The following is an 11090-nucleotide window of genomic DNA, read 5'->3' on the forward strand; positions in this document are numbered from 1 at the left end:
ATTTTATTTTATTTTATTTTATTTTATTTTATTTTATTTTATTTTATCTATATTTTTCCCCCTTTGGGTGATATCTAGAATAGAAACACATATGTAAAACCAACCAAAGATTAAAATAAGTAAATGATAGATCTTTGTGAGCCTTAGTCTACTTTCTACTTTGAATCTTCCCCAAAGCAAAGCCTGAGTAGATTTAGTGCAAGTAGCACTTTTGTGTAGGGAGGTGATTCCAGGAAACATTGACATGGGAGTGGCACTGCAAGACTGGTAAGGGAAGTATATGGTATATGATTTTGCCAAAACCTAATTAATCCTGTTAGTCTTTCAATTTCTTGGTTGAGCCACTTATTAATTTTTCTCTATGTTTTTATTATTCTTTTGAATGCACTCTCATTTGAATTCTCTGGGCCCGGGTATCATACACCCAATGCACAGAAACTGGGCAAGCAGGTTAGTGGCTGTATTTCCTTGGCATGGTTTTATTAAGGCACCCACAAATGAGGAGCTTCCATCCCTGACACCCGAGGATGACATCTGTCATCATTAGTGTCAATAGCTTTAAATTAGGTTCTCTCTTTGGGTATCAATAATCTAGTCTAGGATTTTCTACTAATAGTACAGCCACTTGAAAAGCAGTCTCCCACTTGTAAGTAGGGAAGGGTATGAGAAAGTAGCTCCTATCAAACTAGGTTTGTCACAGCCTCCCTTTAACTCCATGCATCAGACTAGCTATCATACCATTTGGAAGCATCTGTTCATGGAAATTTGCAGCCACTTAGTTTTTGGTGGTCTTATTACTCCATTTTTTTCATGTAGTACCTGAAATTAGCAATGTACCTTCCTGATCATTGAGTTGACATATTCATGACTAGGCAGACAAGGCTTCTGCTACTATTTCTCTGTGAAATACTCAAGTTCTTTAACACAATAGTCTTAGGATTCAGTAGTCACTTGATCTTGGCCTCCAAGCATAGAATTTCCTGTAATCATAGATCTTATTTATCTTAATTTGTGAGTAAATAGGGCATATCTCCAGTTAGCATAGAAGAAAAAGTAGACCTTCCAGTAACAGGAGAAAAAAAAAAGAGTTTGACAGTATTTCTCCTTCTCTTTTAAGGGTGTCATTATCATCACTGCTGCTAGCAAAGCCATGCAATAGAATTTTAATCTGTTGACTTAACTCACAGGATCAGATAGTTAAACATACTCATCAATATCAAGTTTTACTAAATAGTGTGAAAGATAAAAGCTACCACCAGCTTAGATAAGGGAAAGAGAAGCCTAGTATGTCAGAAATTGTTCCTCAGGTCTTTCTCATGCCAACCTTGCCCTTCCATCCCAGAAAAGATGTGGTCTCTAAATAGAGTTCAAGGGATCATCTCATATAGCAGCAGCACTTAAATTATGAAAGCTGTTCATTTTATACTACATGGACTTGTAAGGCCCCGACATTCTGCAGAAATTCATGTCTTATAGATCTATAGTTCTATTAGATATAATACCTGGCCAAGGATTATTCTCAGGGTATTTTAGAGATAAGTTATCTTCCTCTTAGCAAATAGCAGTAGCCTGTTTACCCAGATCATTTCTTTTCTTTTTGGGGGGTATCCCCTGTAAAGGAGAGTGAATGTACCTTGCAAGTCAGCTCTTTTAACTCCCTTCTATGACCTCTTTGTCCTTCTGGCCATTATTCCCCATTATTCCACTTAGTTTTTTTTCATGGGTCTATACCTGTTTTCTCTAAATTCCATTGGTGACCCTTGTCCTTCATAATTTCTCTTCTTTTTTCTTGCTAAATATGCCTTAGCCAAAGGTTTGTGGGTCCAGGAGACAGTATAATTAATTCAAAGAACCAGTATGAGCTAACACAAAACACAGACTGTCAAACTCACACAAATTACAGATACTACTCAGTATCAAGCATTCATAATAATTGCAAAGACACAAGTGATCAAAAGGTATGAGTAAATCAAGAAGAAGCCTGGGATTTTCCAAATGGTCCCCCAGGCATTTGTTTCCTGCATTGGACAATATTGGACACATATGTGCTTAATAGGTCTCTGAAAATTCAGTAGGTTACTATTTCACACAGCTGGGAACACATAAGTTATGAAACGTCTCCATGTAATACATAAGTCACATACATAGCCTAGGTGAAATTCTAAGACTCCCACTTCATACTTCATAGATTGTATGTGTGTTTGCCATAAGAAGTCTTAAAGTATTACAGACAGCGTATTTGTATCCTCCCCAAATTCATGTTGAAGTCCTATTCCCCAATGGGATGGTGAAAGAAGGTGGGTCCTTTAGGAGGTAATTAGATTTAGATCAGAAATTTAGAGCCCCATGATGGAATTTATGTCTCAGAAAGAGACTAGAGCTTCCTCTCTCTCTCTCCCATGTGAGAATACTGTAGGAAGGTGGCCATCTGTAAACCAAGAAGAGAGTTCTCACTAAGAACCTAACTGTGCTGTCCTCTGGTCTTGGAATTACAGCCTTGAAAACTGTTAGAAACAAATATTTGTAGTGTAAGGCATTCAGTGATTGATAATTTGTTATAGAAGCCCAACTAAGATACTAAGAATAGTCTGTTCAAAGCATATCATTGATAAGGATTCTTCTAGTAAAAAAAAGCATTAGTTAATTAATCTAAGAGTTCAAATTATTAAGTTTTTAATGAAGTTTTATGAAGTTTTAATAAAATTAGACTGGATTACCTACCTTTCTTCAACTTATGAAATTTCCTCAGTAAGTAGATTATGAAAATATCAGTTAATTTCCTTTGAATTTAAATTTTTTTCAATAGATATAACTAACCCTTATGTGCCTTTTATTTTTTTAAGTTCATTTATTTATTTTGAGAGAGAGAGAAAGAATCCCAAGCAGCCTCCACTCTCTGAGTGCAGTGTGATGTGGGGCTTAATCTCACAAACCATGAGATCGTGGCCAGAGCTAAAATCAGGAGGTGGATGCTTAACCCACTGAGCCACCCAGGCGCCCCTCTTATGTGCCTTTTAATAATTCCACAGCCAATTCACAAACTAAGAGTAAAAGATACACGCTTTCATTGTTTCCTTGTGACAAAGTAACTGTTTATCATATACTTATGTTACTTTCCTAATAACAAAGATAAAAACAAATGATGTGAAAATTTTACGTCTAAGCCAAATTCAATGCTCTGTGTACTTTTTCAGTCATTTACATTCAAGCTCAGAGAGGCAAAACTTTTGAGTTACCCGATACACATATTCCCAACTTACGTTGCAGAAGATAATCATTCTGCTTTCTTGTTTTCAGCTCTCACCCTGTAAATAAATGTTCTTTTCACGGTTTATTTAGTGTCTTTTTTTTTTCATTTTTGTGGTTTATTTGCTGGTGATTTTGTAATTTAATATACCCCCAAGCATAGTGCTGATGTGCTGTCTAGTGTTTCTAACCAGAAGATGTGATGTACCTTATGGAGAAAATATATGTGATATAAATAAGCTTTGTTCAGGCATGAGTTACAGTGTTGTTGGCTGTAGATTCAATGTTAATGAATCAGCAATATGGTACATACAGTAAAAGGAAGAAGAAATTTGTCAATCTGTACATGAGGCCACTCCAGAAAGTGTTAAGGTAACATCTATAATTTGTGATAAAACTATAGAAAAGTTGGTAAAATGGCTAAATTTGTGGATTCATGAGATGACTAACTCAAAAAAGCATAGCAGTGAGGCCAAAAGCCAAGGAAATTTATAGTCTCAGATATTCAGATTTAGTAGAACCAAAAAGGAAATAAGAATCTTTATATTTGGCTAGCAGAAGACAGAATTTAGATTCAGGCAGTCCACTCTTTGAGAAACAGTAGAAAACAACAGAAATGTAGCTATTTTCAATTTAAAGACTTTTTTTGTTGCTTTTAAAAATAAAACTTTTTAAAACTATTAGGGCAACTTCATGGAGAATCAGTATTTTAAATACAACACTGGGGACCCCAATCTAGTTGGTCACAGGAAGATATCTATTTCTCTTCTCTAAATCTCTTAGCCTTTTATACAAGAAGAAAAAAGTGTGGTTGGATATGGACTAATCGATTGCTCCTATCATGTTTGAATAGTCCTGAAAAACTGGTTAATATTTAGTCATGTGTTCCTCTAAATTGGTACCTTTTTTGAAAAACTTTAAAATTATCCCCCCATTCATTTATATTGTTTTTGCTTTCCTTTTTTTTTTAGTATAATTGACACGTAATATTACATTAGTTTCAGGTGTACAATTTAGTGATTTGATAAGTTTATACATTATGCTATGTTCACCACAAGTTTAACTACCATCTGTCCCATTACATCACTATTACAATATCATTGACTGCATTCCATCTGCTCTGCTTTTTATTCCTGTGAATCACTCATTCCGTAACTGCAGGCCTGTATCTCCCTCTCCTCTTCACCCATTTTGCTCAACACCACCATGCCCCTGGTTCCACACTCCCCTGACAACCATCAGTTTGCTCCCTGTATTTATAATCCTATAAATCAGTATTGTTTTATATTGGTAGGAACCTGACCAAAAGTTGATTTTCAAGGGTATATATTATTTTCTTTCTACAAAATATGAAGGAAATTTTAAACTTTATATATATATATATATATATATTTAAAAGATTTTAAATACTTCAAAAATTATTGGTATTCTTATATTTTTAGTTTTATTTATTTTGAGATGGGGTGAGGCGCAGAGAGAGAGAGAGAGTGTCCCAAGCAGGCTCTGTGCTGCCAGCCTGTCAGTGCTAAGCCTGATGTGGAGCTCAATCTCATGAACCAGGAGATCATGACCTGAACCGAAATCAAGAGTTGGATGCTTCACTTCATGAACCGGGAGATCATGATTTGAGGTGAAATCAAGATTGGACACTTAACAGACTGAGCTACCCAGGTGCCTCTGGTATTCTTATTTGAGTTGTGTTTACATGTAACTAAAGTTTGAACTATGGTTGTAACAGTTGTATGAGATTAAAATGGTTTCATACATTAACATAGTTTTATAAAATGCTAATGTCAAAATAATATTTAAAAATGCTATTGTTTTTTAAAACAAATGTTCTAAATGTTTTCATTGTTAGTCAAATTTTTATGGATGATGTAAGCTTAGTTCATTAATATAATCAATTTGAATATGCAGATTATTGTATATCTTTTTTGTCTAAAATAAACACTTAATGGGCATTGTTATTTAATTTTGTAATACATATATAATGATTCTAGTGATAAAACAAAATTGTGACTGCTTTGCTATATGTATTTATATTATAGCATTTTGATTTATTATCTAGGGGAGGGAGTATTTTAGTATTTTTTTTAAACATGTGTTTTGACTACAACATGCTCACACTTGCTGATTACATTTCTGCAAGGGCTTTCTACCATCTGTACTCTATAGTTGCTGAAAATGTTAAACCCAAAGGGGAATAAACGACAATAATCATTAGCATGAAGCAACAATAAAGAATCTAAACTTGCAAGCTCAGAATTTGCCTACAGTTTATGATTAATGAAGGCAAATACATACTGAAAGCTGATTATGTGTTTCATTTTATGTGATGCCTAAGGGGCTACAGCTTAAGAGAAACAGTATTGGAATCCCTCAATTCTTAGTACAGGTTCAATTTGTTTTCCCACTTGCATTGATTTTTGGATAGTATTTAGCAAACTGAATCAGCAATAATAACTCTTGGGCTACAGTAAATTTTAAACAATTTGAATATATTTATCTCCCAGTCCCCAAAGTTAGCATTGTTTCATCTAGTAAAACTATGACACCTTGATTCTTAGATTAATAAATACTCTTAAAAACAAATAAACATGTATCCCCATGTAATTCTTGAGTCTTTATAAGCTGTAATGCAATTCCTGAGTTTTTTGGTTTCTTTTTTTTTTTTTTCTTACAAGCTATAATGTCTTTTCCTCTATTTCCTTTGGGTTTTATTTATTAAAGTAGTTACAAAATTTGTCTTACATAAACATCTCAAGATATCCCTGACAGTGGTTCTGTCTTCTCAACTGATGATCCATGATTTACTCATCAAGAAATATAAGTAGCTTTGGGGAGCCTGGGTGGCTCAGTTGGTTAAGCGTCCAACTTCAGCTCAAGTCATGATTTCATGGTTTGTGAGTTCAAGCCCTACATCAGACTCTCTGCTGTCAGTGCAGAGCCTGCTTTGGATCCTCTTTCCCCCGCTCTCTGCCTTTTTCCTGCTCATGAGTGTTCTCTCTCTCAAAAATAAATAAACATTAAAATATATATATATAAGTAGCTTTATTTTTTTCAATTGTATAAATCTAACAGTGGAATCATGCCTGGATTGGAATTGTTACTTGTTCATTTTATTTCATCCTATCTAAAACAAACCTAAACTTTTGTTTATATTTAATATTCATATGTTAGTTTCTGTTGTTAATTTACATTCTTTACCTATATTGTTGTAAAATTCATATTTATATTTGATCCTATTTTTATGCTTATATAAAAGTCCCTACTCTAACTCATAATTAAATGTTTCCTTTAATAGTTTTCTTTAATTGTTTAAAGGAACCAAAATTTTAAATTTATATTTAACTTGATAAAATATTAAAATTTGGAGAATTTGTATGAAAGATATGTAAGAATTCCTTGTACTATCCTTTATTTTATTTCTCTTTAAGTTATTTCAAAGTACATAAGTGTATGTACAAACCAGTTTCTGGAGTTGAGCATTTCAAGCAATTAAAATGGAGGAAAACCATTTCAATAGATGTCAGAGAACTGGGAAATCAAGCACTGAATATGTTACCCACATGGATTCTGAAGACATGGAAGTGATGAAACATATTTAACAGTGATAAAGACAGCAAACCAGGTCCAATGTCCTTAATGAATGTGGGGAGATGAGTCAGAGTAGATAAAATAGAATGTGTCCAAGATTATTAGAAAGATATACATTGTTTAAAAAATGGAGATTCATGGTTTGGAAGTGACAAAAAAAATATATTTCCCCCTCTTCCTAACTGTGAGTCAATTTTCAATTCAAGTAAGTGATAGAACACTCAGTAAAATAAAATTGTATTGGAAATAATTTAGCAAACTCCTGACAAGTATCTTTTAACTGCTTGTTGTACAATCCAAGACAGGATCATAAAATCAACTTACTGGGTAATAGGCAGCATATATTTATGTAGTAGAATAGGACTGATGTCCTTAGGATAAATACTGTTCATTATTTTTTTCCAGTTATATTAGTATTTAAACCAATAGAGATGTAAAATTTAATCTGTAATGTGGGCTTAAACATGTTTGAAATGCTAACTGCTCCCAGAAAACTTCTTTTGATCTAGAGGATTTAATGAAAGGAACTTGAGGGGCTATATATCATTTAAGTGAATGTATTAGTGCATAGGAAGGGAAGTATGTGGATGATAGTTCAAAAGAGGACAGGGACTTAGATGACCTATTTTTAAGTGCACTGTACAAAAAAAAAAAAATTGACACGTAGAAGTTAGCTAACCTTAAGGTTCTATTTAAGTTTTATATAAAGTTTATTTAGTGCCAGTTTATGTGGATTCAGCTGGGATTTAGTAATTTAGTATCCTCTTATGTAGATGTGTACACGGATGTTGCCATATTTGTCTACCAATAGTGCCATCTGGAAATAATGTAAGTGTTTCAAAAAAACTCAACAATATGTATGGTGACAGGCTCAGTAAATCACAAATGTAAATTTATCGCATTATTCTATTTCCTGAATTTGCTGTTTCCATGCTGTCATACCTGGCCCACTGGCTAAAGAACATGATTAATATAATGATTCAAAAGGACCATTTAAGGGTTTGAGAGACCTTGCAGTTACTTTATATAAAAGTTCCTTAGACTCATGAGGGATGCTTAAATTATACTTATAAACTCCCAAAAGGGATGATTTGTATTTTAATTGTAGTCATTAATACACTATATTTCTACTGGGAAAACCAAATATATATAAAATGGCAGAGTATGAAAAGCATAATTAGAAGAAAATTAATATCCCTGCATTAGTATGTCATATAATCTTGTATAAGACTATTTGGTGGTTGTTTTGTCAATGACATCAAGATATTCTTCAGGAACTTTGGACCACGTTATTTCAGGATCTTATATATATTTGACATCATTTAAAGTTATGACTGACTCTTTCAAATTGTTTTATATATTTATGGTAATTAAGTCAGTATCATATATTGAAGTATCAAGTTGAAACACAATACAGTTTAAATCAGGATTTATGCTAAAAGAATATATGACATTAGAAGAATGATGATCATTTAAGGCAATGTTACCAAATGGAAACATCAGATCCTCAGAAAGAAATAAAAAGCAGTGAAAATAATAAATATGTAGATTAAAAAATATATATATTTTAAATTTTTTAATGTTTATTTAGTTTTTTTTGAGAGACAGAGACAGAGCGTGAGTGGGGGAGGGGCAGAGAGAGAGACACACACACAAAATCGGAAACAGGCTCCAGGCTCTGAGCTGTCAGCACAGAGCCCCACGCGGGGCTCGAACTCATGAACCATGAGACCACGAGCTGAGCTGAAGTCGGATGCCCAACCGACTGAGGCACCCAGGTGCCCCAGATAAATATATTTATTGAACCACCTTTCTTTCTCTTTCTATATTTGTTTAAAGGGTGTATGACTTTTTAATGAAATAATTTTAAGATTGGATTGTGGTATCTAGAGTGTGTGTGTGTATATATAAAATAAATATAGCAAGAAATGCAGGCAACCAGCAGTGCAAGGTTTTTATATTTTACATAAAGTGGTAATATTTTAACTCTAACAACACCTTGAAAATTTAAAAATATGTCATTTAATCTGTGGATAAATGACAAATACTGCAGTGGCATAGCTAAAATACCAAAGAGAAATTAAAATTAAATTCTAAAACAACATATTCACTTAACAGAATAGAAAGCAAGAAAGAAAGAAAAAAAAGAAAAACAAAGAAAAACAGAAACCAAATAGCCCCTACATACCACTTGTTCCTTCACTCTTCCCCTGCCGATATCTCTATTTCAGTAACTTTTGAATATCCACATTTCATTTTCTAAAATGCAATTCTACAAATACAGAGTAGTCAAATTTGAAGGTATAGTAGCTAGATAGCTCCTAAATTAAAGTTCTATATTAATTACCTCCCAATGAGCTATGTATCAAAATATTCTCTCCAACAGAGGCGATCCCTTCCCTTACCTAAACTCTTCTTAGGGTTTCCAGACTCCATCAATATTTATAAATGCTGGCATCACTTAACCTCACTTCCCATTCAGCTTTTCTTGTTTGTCTCAGGTGGAATCCTGAAAGATCCTTTCTGCCCCATTCTCACCCAGAAACTTAGAGCAGTGTCTCTCAAATGTCTTTGACAAAGGACCCACTCTATTTACTTTCAAATTTCTATCAGTTGCCAAGACTGATACTTTTCAAAAGTACCTGACAACTATTCCTTTTAAGAAATCTTTTTGTTTTAAATTAATATTTAATCATTTATATGTAAATGCTGCTTCAAGTTTTATGATTGCTCAGTGCATCTTTGTAAATTACAGACTACAGTATATACACTTCAGCATTCACATATGGCTTTACAACAAAATTCAATATATCATAATACTATCCTAGCATTATCATAATTCTTCCTACTAAAACTAGAACTAATTCTTTTGGCCTTTATTTCTTCAACATCATTTCCATTGTCATAATTTGACTAACGCTACTGCCACATTCAAAAAGGTGTATATTTTATCAACAAATAATTCTAATGAATATTAGAATTAAAGTATTAAAATATACTGAAATAAATGTTTACATATTAAGTGTTTTTTATGTAATTGCTAACAAACCTTAAATTATCATATACTATAACACTGTTGTACTAATGACTAGAATGCTGCTTGCATCATACGCATCACACCCTATGAATATATCCACACTTGAACTAATCTATATTCTGTTCAGCAAGATGTCTCCAGTAATTGTGTACTGAGATGCAGTGGTAACAATGCACAGACTGGAAACATGTAAATCTGCACCATATTTTATCTAGCACTACCCTAAAGAATTAATCACAGAGTCAACCACAATGTTCACCAAAATAAAAATATCCCTGCTGTCAGTTTCTTCCAGTTTCCAGAGTTCTCAAACTCTCCATAGTGAGCTTTGGCAGTACTTTGTCTAAACTGAGCTTTTTGTCATCAAAAAACAGTATATAAAAGCAAAATTATCTGTCTCATAGCATTACTTAAAATTAGCAGAAGCTGTATGAAAAATAAAAGGAACTCTTTGTAACTTTTTCTCTAATTCTAAATATTACTTCAAAATAAAACATTTAAAAATTATTGTCCAAAAAATTAAGTTCCAAGAATAATAACTTACTACATACAAGCAGAGTATATAAAACCCCATAAGAATGCTCCATTTGTTCTTAGTTTACAACCACCTTAGATGACATGAGATAATTGATAAGAATCAAATTATTAATTTGGTTATAATATCCTTCTGAGTGTTATCCTTAAAAACATTTGATCTCTGTCCTCTTCCCAAGATTTTTCTAGTTGAATTTTCTCTAGCTATTAGAGACTTTCTATTAGACAAACACATTTTTGTTGTTACCTAATGGTAAATTACACATAAAAAATTTTCCCTGTGGAAATTCATTGTCAGCTAATGAAAACCCGAAGTTGAATGTTTGACTGATGTTCATTTTTAAACATGATTCAGAGTAGTTCATCAAAACCAAGGTAGAGTATCTATGGTTGAGAATAACCGGAAGCCTTGCTTACTTGGCTGTAAATCACAGCAAATCAATATATCCTTTCTACTACTTACACTGTCTCTGAAAATTTCTTATTATATATAAAGGAATACAATAATATATCACAAAATCGAGTGACTTCAAATTAGCATTAGTAATATACCACACGACACTGCACAGAAGCTAAATCCCAAGTTAAAATTTTTACTATCTCTTGGATTTGTTAATTTATTTGGGCATTTGTAGGTTGATAGCTACACATTTGAATGGACAACTTTAGTTTTTTT

This window comes from Herpailurus yagouaroundi, unplaced genomic scaffold, assembly GCF_014898765.1.
Source record: "Herpailurus yagouaroundi ecotype Mexico unplaced genomic scaffold, PumYag 140, whole genome shotgun sequence".
Classification (NCBI taxonomy): Eukaryota; Metazoa; Chordata; class Mammalia; order Carnivora; family Felidae; genus Herpailurus; species Herpailurus yagouaroundi.